Below are 14,231 nucleotides of genomic sequence, written 5' to 3'. Positions count from 1 at the left end.
CATTCTATGTTTGGGTAACCTTCATGTCCTTCTCGCCTCTTGCCCTAATTATAAATACGAGAACGTCGAGTAAATGCTACTTTTTATTAGTGAGCCGTGCGAAACGGATTATAAAAATATCCCTGCTGCATACCAATGTCGAGAAAGAACCCACGAATCCGTTTTCATGCCCACGTAATCGCGTTTCAGTTTTCGGCCATGGGCTTTAGTTCCCCTTATTTCGCCAGGGGGTGCTCGGGGCGTGGCATCAGATTCGGGTTGCCAAGGAGCGACAGTAAAGGAGGGCATATCATAACAATGGGGTGCTTTCCTATCATTTTTTATTGCCTAAATCGAAAATTATTACTACTGGAGTATTTATTTCACGCTTTTAGATTTTTTAATGACGATATCTATTTTTCACGATTAAATGAAGAGTGAAAATTTTCAAGCGCACGAAAACGCGACTGGCAAGTATGAATGCCGGGAAAAAACTCCGTATAACATCGTTCTGGTTCCCGCTGCCGCAAGTGAGGTGACCTTGGGGCGAGGCTCTGAGCGCTGATACGACGCAGGCTGCTAGCGGGTCGCGGTTGGCTTAAATAAGGGTTATTAATACCTTACGAAGAAAACTTTCCGACCTTAGCCAGTTTTAATAGGTGATTTTTAAGAGGTGATTCCCTGAGCCCTGTGCCTCATGCATGCATTGGTAATCTCAGACGATGTAAAACTCCTATCTACTCGTATAGAAACTAGGTCCCTGTGACGTCACGTGGAGTGGCATCGTATGGGCGCCAATCTGGCCTTTTTCAAATGAGGATAAAATTGACCCTAGCGATTCGTCTAAACCGGTATTTCTAAAACTAAATAATTTTTATAATAAGAATACACTAATTGTGGGTAACGAATCGCAATCAATGCCTTTCGTTTTCTTTGTTAAAGGAAGCTACCCTATTACAATGGGCAGGGAAAGCTATAAAAATCTACTTCAGTCCCATACGATTGTATCACCTGCCAGACATCCTTTGCTGCTACTTTTCCCTCCTTTGGTCTGTCCCTCACCTTCACCTCATCCACCCCCACCACGTTTCCACTAAAACCTCGTATCATTAATACCTCGTTCCCATCACCAGCATTTTACGATGGTAAACCAATTCTAAGTTTGGAAACTCTGGTGGAAACCGATTCTCTGATTCGATTGTTTTAGTATCTCCTAAACTGGCAGAGGTTCGTGAGTACTAGCCACTTTTGTATTCGGTACGTAGGGATGGCCGAATTCTGGTAAGATGGAGTTAATCTCATTTCATGTGTACATATTTCTCAGTTCTTTTATGCACTTTACGATTGATGTGGTAACTAGTTTCCATCACCACCCCGGTATACCGACGACATACCGTTTCTATTGTACTCGGAGAAGCTCATTCATGGCATGATTTTGAGCAAGTTTATTCGACTAATAAACACGTAAATTGAATCTATTTGTCCAGGGTGAGGTTGGATAGGTCTGGAGTGAGATACTAATGGTCCCTAGTAAGCTCCTCGTGAAAGAATTTCTCATGTTGAACCTAATATATTTAGCACTACAAACGCATCTACTGTTTACGTCTTTATAGGAATAGCGGGTACAGTTGTGTCATGATATGCGGTTACGGTAAAATGAATCGCGTTTACTGAAAGATGAGGGGACGGATCATAAAGACTATTTCGAAGTCTCAGGAAGGTAGCTATGCATTAATATTGATATTTGTTAAAATAGCTGAGTAATTTCCATAATATGTTATTGATTTAAGATAAAGAAGGATTTGGTTCTTTCCCGGCGAATGCTGTTGATGAAATCTTCTCGGGAAATCAGCCGGGTGATGATGGCCATTGCTGCCAACGTTTCGATGGCATTCTCTGCCATCGTCTTCAGGGCGAATGATGGACGACGACGACGATTTAAGATAGATTCATACAGTCTAAATGATCCCTTTTTATGGATGACACCATCTTGAATTGAGTCCGAATTTTTTAGCCGTCGATATGGTTGATACGGTTCAGTATACTCCCCTTAGCTAAAATATTCACCAATTTGCAATTTCTGCAGCGGATTTGAGTGTTTTCTTTTCTCAGATTATCTCTAGTAGCAACATGGTGAATATAATGAAACTTTTTGTACTCATTATATTCTTATTTTACGGAGGATTTTTTCCCTTTTTTTCTCCGCTCGTTACGGCCTTGTGCGCGTATGTAGGATTGGGATTGTCTTTGGGACGCATGGAATGACGGAATTATGGTAAGATGGAAATACTCCTAATAAGATGGAATTATACTCCTTTCATATGCGTAAAAAGATGAGTCCCATTACACAAATTACCATTGAGGTAGAAGATCCTATACATGCAGTTTATATTTTGCATACATACCTACTGTTTATATTTAAAGCCAATTCATGACATGATTTTGAATGAGTTTCCCCGTGGCGTGAGATATTAGTGGTCCAGGTTTACGGCTTTGTGCGCGTAAATAGCATAGTGAATAGGATTTTTCCCCGTAATGAGAACTGTAGATGCGGAAGCTTTAATCTTAACTTCGTCTCAGTCAGATGCGAAACACGAGCCTCTGCCCAGATCAAACCCTTAATTTTCTACTTGTTACGGGAACGGAAATTATGCTGCTGGGCGCCTTGAATTGTGTGGAGGTCCACAGTGTTATATTATTTCTTTCATTTCTTCTTCATTTTCGCATCCATGAGTTGGGCTCAATCTTTATATCCAATGTAGCCGTCCCTGTTACCTAGGAGACTGTTAACAATTAATATTTTATCATCATGGTGTACATTTTATTTTTCAGCTGTAATTTAGAGTCACTTGTGTCCAATAATCTTTTGTAATGGTGTTCCCTCGTAAAATTCGAAATCACTCAAAGGGAAACTTACAAACATATTACATAGTGTATTGATCATCAATATACAAAAGTGGTAAATTGGTGTTTGGTTCATAAACACCGGGATAGCATAACATAAAAAAAACGGATTATCTAAAGTTGTGATTTTCTGAGAAATTTAAATCTCGGGTGTCCTAATATCCTTGAACGGCTCTTTGATGAATTGAATTATTTCTATGGTAACAAGATACTTTTTTCCTTCTTGTTTTTCCACGAAATCCTTTTTAAAACTTCACACCCTTTGATCATGCATTCCATATTCTCGGGGCTGCTCAGAGCATCCTAATATTTACCGTCACCTTCATAAATTAATGCAAATCAGTAATATTTGTGGGAAAATTTTGTCCTTGGTTGTACATTTTATTCTTTTTCCCACTCCAGCTATCTGATACCTAAGATAGGGAGTATTGAATATTTGCTATAAATCCCGAAATTCATTCCAATCCTGCTTCCCACATTGACTCACACCCCTAAAATAAAACCATCTCCAACGTTGGAATCCTTTGCCTTATAACGAAAAATATGTCCCTAGGAGCTTTTCTAAATCTCAATTCATGTATAAAAATACCACAACGAGCAATATTCATGCTCAGGCTAATTTTTTCTGAGCTTCCCCGTTTTTCCATCCGGCGGCGACAAAAACTGACATTAAGCGAGGACATTTTCGCGGGGAAAATAAACGTGCCAACTCGGAAATATGAGATGATGAGACGATTCGTTCATTTTTTTAGTCGGAGCATTCTTGGTGACCCTTGGAAGAAAGGGGAAATTGATTTATCTGCCTCTGAGTTAGTCACTTGATGCCTTTTCAAAAAGTGTTCAGACGACTTTTGTATCTATTTATATCGTGTAGAAATCCATCCTGGTACAAAAGCGTAGGTTTCCGCGGCGATGATCATGGTGCGTATGGGTTTCCGGGCGCTCCAGCCGCGTTCGTCGGTATTGGGTGACGACGGTTTCGAGAGCCATCCTGCTCCCGTCTTCAGGTCGAAGTGGAGAAGCTTAATTTTCCGCCGAGTTATATAGCGTGGCCCCTGGGCGCTGATTACGTATTTAAAACCGCATAAAACCGTTTCAGGGTTGACTTGGTGGACATTCGATATATCCAAGGTAAAAACTACAAATGGCAATTTCCACACTTAAATACAGAACTCAACTACTGATCATGGTATCTCACATCGTCACTTCGTCTTTCCAGCTGCTGACCATTACGAGCTATGCTTAAAAAACTTATTCATTCACCCCTACCGACCCTATCTTCCCCTTCACGCCCTTCTCTTTCGCAGCTCAACCGAGGCTCTTTGACTCCTAAAGTCCCGACTGTCCACATAAAATAGCTAGCAATAGCTATTGGTGTTTTATATTTTACTTGAAGGATTTTTGTTCGTGTTTCGTAATTAGATGTTTCCTTTGTCAAGTCAGAGAATTGCTTGGAGAAAAAGAAAGGTTTTTTCTTTGACTGATATCTTTACTCAGTTGGATTTACTGCTATTAGGCGAATTGGGGTTTACATATATTTTTCTTGGAAAGTTAGCTTCCGGTACATATTAATTTTATGTGAAGTGCTTTTCTGGCGTATCGATGACTTTCTAGTACTTGCATCTTTTCCAGCCAGGGTGGCATGAGTTGGCGTACACTTCCCTTATTTGTTAATGATCGGTCTGGAAAATTGCTCTTTTCACATCCCGACAAACACCAAGACCCTATCTTCATCACTCATTTCGTCAATTAGGTTATTTGCGAACAAAGATTTAGTATTTTTATGGAATATTTATACTCGTGGTAATAATGCTAATGTGTATTGATTACTTCATCTTTATAATGTCTTATCTGCCATCGTTTTTTAATACAGCAGAACAAATCATTTTTGTGCCATTTTTGTTTTTCATTCATTTGAATCTTATGCCAGGATTAAGACAGAACGTAGAATGCTATGGGAAGTATGAATGCAATATTTTCACCAATTCTATTTATCTAGGTGACGAATTCATGATCATTCGATGGCACAATCTATCGGAAACCATGATAGCATTAATGAAATAAAGAAATAAAAACTTTGTAAGGTTCGCTGTTATTTAATTATGGGCAAGACCCGGGTTTCGTAACTTGGTTACATCGTGAGGTGACTGGTAATGCATGCAACTTATATTTATACACAAAGTACACAAATAAGTCAGTGAGGACATTAATCAGAAAGGAAAAGGGCTGGTTGAGAGGGAGGGGGTGAGGGTAAAGCACGGAATGGGGGGGGAGGGGGAATTGGGGAAGGGGCAGCCTTGATTTGGGACAAGGGTTTTTCCTGTGAGGATAGGTATCTGAGCAGCGAGAGGAGAGCGGGGTTAAAGTGGGTGAGGAGACGAGAGCTAAGGAAGGTAGCGGTGTTGGGGAAGAAAAAGAGAATTAGCGGGGTACATTGGGTTTTTCTAAACCATAATAGTCTATGATAGGTCGTTGAGTCCGGCTGCGGATGGTGCTGGTATGGGTTAATGACTTCCTGGAAGGACATGGGTCACTGGGGGAATTTTGGTAGAAGCACTGCGTAGTATTCGTTCTTGAAAATTTTTAACGGCACACAGGTGGATAGGCACTTGAAAATTTAAAGGTTGTCACTGTAGGAGTTCACTGATGAGGATGGAAAAGGAACAGGAGTGGGAGGGGAGCACTTGTTCGTCGGCAAGGGGGGTGTTGTCCTTTAAATGTTGCATTGTCTCCAACGTTTCCAGGGCATCGAGTCTCCTCCTGTTTTCTTCTGAGTGGAGGATGTCCGGCTTGAAATCACTTTTGTGTTTGCCATCTAGTAAATGATTGGCGAAGTTGGATTGCTCTTTTTTCTTCTTGAAACAGTTGTGATGCTCACTTACTCTGATCTTAACACTTTTCTCCGATCTGCTGATGTATTTCATACCACATTCGTCCCACTATAGGCAGTAAATTCCACTTCTTTTCTCTGGTGGGAAACGATCTTTGCAGTTGGGTAACAATGTTTTGAGAGTTGAGGGGGTGTTATATGCAATTCTGTATTTTTCTTTCGGGAAGCAGGAGGTAACAGAATGAGAAATATTTCCTATGAAGGGAATCCTGCACCAATTTTTTGGAGTGTTGATAAGGGAGAGCGAGGACACCATTGATAAGGCCTGTTTCTTCCGCACATTATTGAGGATGTTATCTATTATTGCACCTTCAATACCACGCCGCAGTCTGCATTTCCCGCCCTCCCCTGATTTATAAACCGCCTCCCGATTCAGGTCCCTTCGGAGCAGCGGGGTCGTGCGCTTGTCTCGCCCCGCTGCCGTGCGGGTGGCAGCACGCACAGATATATACAATAGATTGGCAATGGGAGTGGGGGGGGGTGAAGCCATGCCTTTCTGCTGGCGGCCATGTTGCTTTCACCGACCTATGCGTTTGCGTAAGTAGGGAACTGGAGGAAAATTACATTGTGAAAGATAATGGCGCATTGATTAAGGCTATGAACTATAGAAAACGTTGTCATTTTCGTTTAAGATGTATCCAATTAAAAAGAAAGGGACCGATCTTGACACTTACGTGGTAAATTAACCAATCTTTGAGCGGAACATAACCGTGACGAAGTTATGAAATTGGTAATATAAGCTGAGCTAAGATTAATACTAATTCGGTTCCTGCTCAATATTATGGAATTGGAATCCATATGCATGAGTTATCTCGAAAAAAAAATATTGTGTCCCAAATGTAGAAGGGGCGTAGCAGATGGGGAAAATGGTTAACTACGTCGTCTGCTAGTGTAGGAAGGTAGCCTACAATCGTGAATACATGGTATTGTTCACCCTTAGATTTACCAGCGACATTGTCACACTATTCAAACAAAATAATTCGAAAATTCCAAAGGTTTGATGCTTCCACTTACTGTATTTTTGTTGTCAAAGAGTTGTTGCTCAGTTAGAGTTGTCAATTAGACGAAAAACGTAGAAGCAATGCTACCTAACCTTTCACTGCCATAAGTAATCGGGCCAAAAATATTACGTAATTAAATTTGATTCAACCTATTTAAACCCATTATGATCTAACTTTCTGAGCAAGGCATGCTGCTTGGTGCTGTAAAATGCTTTTCTGAGGTCGTAAAGAGTCAATGCGATTGAATTCCTATCCTTAAGCATCAGAAATATAATTTACATTATTTTATATAGGCAGTGTTTTGGATTTCCCCTCACGATCACCCAATAGCGAACTTGAAAAGAAGTTATTGGCTTAAAAAACTCAACGATTTGATCCATGATCATCAATAATCAGTTTCATGTTGTTATAATATTCGAAGGGGAAGCAGACTATAATATAAATCTTACATCATGAGGGGGTACGTTTTTAATTAGAATTTCTATCTTACCGGGATAAGTGATTATAACAGACACCATGTTCTATATAGAAGCCACAAAATGATCAAATACCTGATAAGTGCTACATGGAAAGGTTGAATTATAATGAATGTGACCGTGTCATTTCACCGCGAGCACATGCAAACCATTATTTAAGCGATCGGTTTCTCGGAATTTCACTCAGTAGATATTAACAAAGTCAAAACTTATGCTTTTGAAAGAAATTCGTTAAGTTTCCAGATAGAGTTAAAGGTGCATAATACACGCTCTACATATCTAAATAAATAATAATACTACAACGGAAATAAAATTCCGATACAATGTAATAATGCAACAGCGGAAAGTATATGACATAATGGAAACTGGAGAAAGTCTTTTCTTGGTAAACACAGAAAACACAACTGAAAACATCATGATGATTCCGTCATCAAAACACAGACACCGAGACAGAGAATGCACATGTTATTAACCCCTCAACGCCGTCATGCGTACCCAGTACGCTTCCTGACCTACTGTATATAATTTTTTTTCTCCACCAGATATTGTATTTTAGATTAAAACAAATTGCTCTATCTTTTGAAGAAATGCTTTCCCTCTCCAATAAAATATTCATAACGACTTTAGGCCTTCAGAAATTTTTAAAATGATTCGATGAAATTCCGTTTTAAACCAGCACATTGACGACTTCGGTCGAAAAACTCAACGCCTATATTTATTCAAACGCTTGAAAAATTATTATATAGTAGCGCACTACATTATGCAAGTTTACAAAAAATTTTAATGATAATGATCGTATATTATGAACGATATAAATTATTGAATGATAGTATGCCAATAAGGTGAAGTCTTCTTAATCTCATCCGGCCGCTGGGATGGTATTTAAATAAATGCCCGCCGCGCTTGAGGGGTTAATTACCGATCCTAGAGATATGAAGCTACTGCATTTGAAATGATATCGCTTTCAGAAACTCCGGTAAATATCCGCTTCCGTCACACACCTTTAGAATTTGTTTTGGAGAGCAATTTGCATTTCAGCAAAAATAACGTGTCACAGTTTCATGATGCTATTTCTACAACTATGTGAATTTTGCCAACAATAAATTTAAAAAGGTAGAGCAGAACCTGCACTTCACATGATATAAATTTCGTGGCGATACGTACAAAAAAAAGGCTTTGGAAAATATTTTCATGCTCTGTGAGATGGAAGCGGAGACATTACTGAAAGCAAACCATGCTTTCCTTATATCTATTATTTACGCGTGTAGAGACACATTTTCGCCCCCAGGAAAATTTCCCCTCGTAGTATACTTAAATGTGCACCCCCACATAACGCAGTGGTTCACCATTCTTCTTTTAAAAAGCTCCAAAAGCAGGAAAAGTAGCCTCTCAAGTACACGTATGTTAATGGCACATGAGCAACGGTCGGTGAAAGCAAGATGGCTAGTTGCGCAAAATTCTTCTGCCGGCCGGCTTCAGCGCCACCGTGAGGAAAACATAGGCACTGCCAATCTATTGTATATATCTGTGGCAGCACGCATCGCGAATGGACTGTTGATGCTTCCTACACCTCCTCGTAACTCCCTCTAAGCCATCTCGCGGCCTCTGCTTTGGTTTGGATGATGATGGGTAATCCGCCCAGCATTCTGAGTAATGCGAAGTAAACCCGCGTAACGGAAAGGTATTTTTCATTGAATCATTGCTGGAATGGACTGAAATGTCAAAATCTTTGAGAAATAAACAGGGTGCCTAAGGTGACAGTGTAGTTGAAGTGGCTGAATCCAAGTTTAACTGCAGGAAATTTCGACGTTATTATCAAAACAAGAAATAACAAATCTATATCTACAAGATGCCTCAATAGGCGTCCAGTGGGAGGTTCTGGGACACTGAAAGTCAACTAGTCAGAGAATTGCATATTTATATTATATTAATGTCTGAATTCTACCATGCATTTATTTAATTCCTTCGTTACTCGGGAGAAAAACAAAGTCCCTTGCTTGTCCTTCCGGATAAGTATTTTTTATTTATTTTATCGCTTTTTATAATCTGGAAATATGTAGTGCTAATTTTAATGAATCCTATCAATGAAGAGTGTCAAGTCATAGCCTAACATTTCTACGTAAGCCCTAAATGAAGTGAAAATTTATTTATTCGACATTAACTTACCGCCACGAATAAAAAATCATAGATCCTTATTGTCGAAGAACGATTGAGGATAGATCAATAGTTTTTCTCGAGTATTTCAGATGTACCCCTTGCCAATAAGCCAATTATGCTTCTAATCTATCCTTACACAGAGAACGGAATAAAGTTCCTGGACTAGTTAGAGAAGCGCAAGCCATCATATGAATTGCCGCAGTCACTGAACTAGCGTTTCCACCACGATGCGTCAGACAACCCGGGTTACATCGGTTGTCACCATAGAGCATCTGGAGAGGGCGTTAGGTGAAAAAAGTGAAGCCAGCAGAAACCTGTTTACCCGATGCGCTTTTTTGTCGTCCGCCATATTCCTTTACCCCGCTCGCTCGTTTTCTCATAAAGGTACGTGTTAAGAAAATCACCTAATTTTCAGTAATCCGATGCTGCTGAAGCATTCTGAACGTATGCTGATATTCTAGAATTCATCTTTATACTGATATATTATTTTCTCCGTTAAAAAGTGAGTATTTAACCTTGAAAACGACATTTTTATTCAACCTTCGCAGATGGTTTGCTGCGCGGCTTACGGGTGCAGTAATTGCCCCGATAAAAGGATACCAGGAATTACATTCCACCGGTAAGTTGCAAAATAGTCAATTATTAGTAATATCTGTAGCATTTGCTTGAAGTGCATGGTGAACCTTGTTAATTGTCTATGTATGTGCCACGTGCAGCAGGTGGACTCCTGTGCGGCAGTTTACAGGTTAATTGCTACTTAATACTTATCAGTGCTAAAATTATATTATTCTATTTTGGATTTTGTCATGAGCGATAATGCTTATCATAATGAAGTAAGAAATTAAAAAAAATATCAGTTCGTTTTTGGAACTCTTTTCATCTCTGCCTACCTTCGCTGGTGAACATTTTGGTGTATTGACATAATGGTAAAAAAGGTACCAATTCGCTGTGCAAGTTGTGAGATGTGAGTGAATACTGTGCATCATTGAACACTTAGTGTTCAGATATTAGGTCTATTTAGAGCGGAGATACGCATGGCACTCTAAGGCACCAAAATTCGACGTCTGTTAAAAACATAACATATGTTCAGGTGGTTCTCAACCAAGCATTGGCAAATTTATTTTGGTTTCCACAAATTGTGGAAATAAGATCTAAAATGCAAAATTAATAAGTTATTATACTGGCCTTACAATTGCGTCTCATGTTTTGATAGGAATGCCAGGCAATATTACAATTATCGACCGAAAAGTTATTATGATCATTAGCGATGACCAGTAGCATCACTTACTCAGCAGCAAAAGAGCATGAAATTCAGGCAGGTACTGGCCTTCCACATCCAAATCTCGGTAAAGAATTAAGGGGCATTCCTAAATTCAATCCCTGCGTGTAATGTGGATTACACTAGTTGTGCAGTACACCGTCCGTCGGATGGGACGTTAATCCGTGGCCCCCTTGGCGCCTTTCGTTAAGAGCAGGCTAATGCCGACGCCGGGTTTCTATCCACCCTTCATCCTCAGTTCCTGATCCCAAGCTGATCCATTCCTGATTTAAATATTTAAAAAAAAACTTTTAAAAATATATTCCATAGTAGTAACGAAGATAAGAAAACGAACCTTAAAAATTTAAACAATAAAATTCTTAAAAATTAACACAAAAAAAGTTCCCTGAGCAAGCATCGATCTCGCTACCCTCAACTTCACAGTTGGACACCGTATCCACTGGGCTGTCACCCAATTGTTTAACAAAGGCGTTCAAAACAGTTTATATTGCGTACCTTCATTTTTTACGATTTTTAATTGCTTTTTTTTCGGAATTTTACGATAAGTGCGTCGTCTCGCTTCGGCATATTACATTTGTACCCATAAACTACCGAATCGCAAAATTTGAGCTCGATCGGCGATGCGAAGGTCGTGTATTCCCCTTGTAAGCTGAATCATAATTACCTGGCTTTCATCTCCTTGAAGGGTGTCTGTAACTGGAGGCTGACCTAATGATATCTACATGAAGTCTAAAATGAACTGTATTCTGGATTCGAAACGACTTCTTTTTAATTGATGGCATTCTTTTCCTATCGGTAAGGTAATTTTTATTTACATAATATTCACAGCCATTTTTCGTGTTGTGTTCAAGAGTTACTTACTTTTCAGGAATGTTTTTGGAGTCCATTCTACTTGGTGTAATGCTATGTTGGATTTTGTACCTGAGGAATGTTTATGGCACGCTGCACACCGATGTGAAACATGAGATATAAACTCTATTCTGGATTTGAGATCACTTCTTAAGAAATGGGGGTGTCACTTCCTATTGGTAAGTTTTCCATTTGCTTTGATAATATTCACAGAAATTCCGAGTTCCAGTTTAAAAGTTACATACTTTTCAGAAATGTGATCGTCTTCAACGTGCTTGGAGTGATGCTGTGTTAAATTAAGTTCCTTAAGAATTTCTATGTTTACGAGAATATGTATGACATATTCCGCTTGGATGTTGAGTATGAAATATGAAATGATGGGGGTCACTAAGTGGGGGAATGACATTATGCTGTACTTGAACTGTAGTCTGGATTTGAAATCACGTCTAAAAAATTGATGGCATCTCTTTCTGGTGGTAAGTGTTTCATTTTGTTTAGATAATATTCACAGCCATTGTTAGAGTACTGTTCAAGAGTTACTTACTTTTCAGGAATGTTTTTGAGTCCATTCTACTTGGTGTAATGCTATGTTGGATTTTTTACCTGAGGAATGGTTATGGCACGCTGATGTGGAACATTAGATATAAACTGTATTCTGGATTTGAGATCACTTCTTAAGAAATGGGAGTGTCACTTCCTATTGGTAAGTTTTCCATTTGTTTTGATAATATTCTCAGCCATTTTTCAGCTGATATTCTTCTTCAAAATGTACTGCCTTTTCATAAATGGCTGGAAGTCATCCTGCTGCTTGTAATGCTGTGTTGGATATTGTACGTGAGGAACATTTATCATGTGTTCCATAACGGTCTTGTGTCAGATATATGAATGATTTGTCATCGTATTGAAAAATATGTAAAGGATAATAGCCAGATATCACCTGAAGATCAATAAAAACAAGACTAAGAAGCTAGTATGCAGTGGAGCAGAGGAGACTAAGACGAACATTAACCCATAAAAGCATAAGCTAGAATGGGTGAAAGAGTTTCCTTACCTGGGAAACCCAATTATCAAGGATGGACAATGCAGGATGTAAATAGTCAGTAGATTAGCTCATTGAAAGAAGGCTTTCTGCAAAAAGGAAGGTCAGATGGGAGGGAAGAAGGGCAGAGGAAGGTCCCGAATTAATGAGGGAAATGTGACAGGTTATAAGGGATGTGAAAGAGAAGAAATCCATTGCTGTGAAAAGGTTAGCGGACAGGAGAGAGGAATGGAGAGCTGTGTTAAACCAATCTTAGCATTGGTGGCTAATGATGATGATGAATGAGTGATTAAGATTGACTTGAGGTCTTTGCTGAATTGCAATATTTGTTCGAAATATCCTATTCATGGTGAAAATGTTTTTTTCCAATAGGTTAGGTTTTTTACCAGCATAAATTCACTGCCTATATTAAATGACTCTAAATTTTCTTTGTTTTCCAGAAATGTTACTGTTTTATGCTACCTTGAAAGTTAAGATTGTTTGATGAGTGATGGAAGTGCATCTACAAAACATTCCATGAAAGTACTTTGTATGTATGTTAGGTTTCCTTTTCCTAATGGTGAGAAGCATTAATATGGAGGACATGATTGGAAATGCCTATTTTATATGAAATTCAATCACCAATCCTGCTGTTTGGTAAGTGGTTAATTTTAAGACGTGAGTTAGCTTGAATAGTCAGAAAGCATACTATAGTGGTCATTAAACAATGGAATATTTTATTATTATTGTAGTTATTTAATGAAATTATAAATGCAGATATTTTGGTAAATGATGAAATGTATTTGTCAAGGAGTGATAGTGTTGTGGAATGGTGATTTCATATTGTTCTGTTTTATAGTTTCCCAGTGGACCTTTAACTTTTTAACGGAATTCTTGAATTACTGCATTTCAGCTCCTTAGCAGAGGAGGGGGGGGGGGGAGTCCAGCAGAAAGACAGTGCTAGTAGGAAGATCACCCTCTCGAAATAAGAATTATTTTGCAGAAAGTTGTATGCAAATTGTAATTGATCATTCATTGTTCTACTGATGAAATAGAAACTTAAGTGATATCATTTTTCATAAACATCCAGAGGTTTACCTTATTGGTGATACTAAGAATTTGATATATCACACAGACTCTGTCCATAGAAATTGTCAAATATATCCTATTTAGGTGTAATAGAGCTGAATTGTTTTTACATATTTTTCATTGCAGGTTCAGCTAATCCAGTAGCCAATGTAATTGAGGGTGTATGAACATACAGAAATTGGAAATAATCCTGGGTGTGTGGCAGCCTCATCGTGTATTCATAGTTCTCTTGTTAATCTGAATACATTATAATGGAATGTTACATCATGTCTGCCTAAGATTTATTGTTAATTTGGTTACTTTGTATGAATTGTATAAGTAATCAGTTTGAATAACATTGTTAAGTCATTCTGGAAATCTGAAAATGTAACATTTAATGGGTGTGTACATTATATAAGTTGGAAAATGGCAATAGTTTTCTTTTTTTAATACCTCCTTCAAAGATATCATTTAATACAGCTGTCATCCACGGTGCATGTTCGTCTGATTTTGGGGAAGGAAAATAATTTCTGATTTGTCAGCACTTGAAATTCACCAGACCCATCCTCAATTTCTTCAAATACTACTGTTTTGATAGCAGTTTACTCGG

At 38.7% G+C, this 14,231-nt stretch overlaps 1 protein-coding gene across 17 annotated transcripts in view; it reads left to right on the top strand.

Moving 5' to 3' along the window:
- LOC124171505 overlaps nt 1-14,231 on the top strand; it is a 247,691-nt gene that overhangs the window by 56,661 nt on the left and 176,799 nt on the right. Inside the window, exons 1-6 of one of the 17 annotated variants that reach the window (XR_006867773.1) lie at nt 9,750-9,791; nt 9,956-10,026; nt 11,555-11,714; nt 11,788-12,011; nt 12,087-12,238; nt 13,015-13,489. The exons of 4 other annotated variants lie outside the window; for them this stretch is intronic. The gene's annotated coding sequence lies outside the window, so the exon portion shown is untranslated. Of the gene's footprint in view, nt 1-9,749; nt 9,792-9,955; nt 10,027-11,288; nt 11,482-11,554; nt 11,715-11,787; nt 12,012-12,086; nt 12,239-12,318; nt 12,924-13,014; nt 13,494-13,768; nt 14,055-14,231 lie in introns of those variants that run through there. 12 more of the 17 variants (XR_006867769.1, XR_006867771.1, XR_006867770.1 and 9 more) reach the window with 12 other exon arrangements.

The sequence above is a fragment of the Ischnura elegans genome, chromosome X (assembly GCF_921293095.1).
Source record: "Ischnura elegans chromosome X, ioIscEleg1.1, whole genome shotgun sequence".
Lineage (NCBI taxonomy): Eukaryota > Metazoa > Arthropoda > Insecta > Odonata > Coenagrionidae > Ischnura > Ischnura elegans.
Note: the sequence above shows the minus strand (reverse complement) of the source record. Positions and strands in the feature narration are given on the sequence as shown.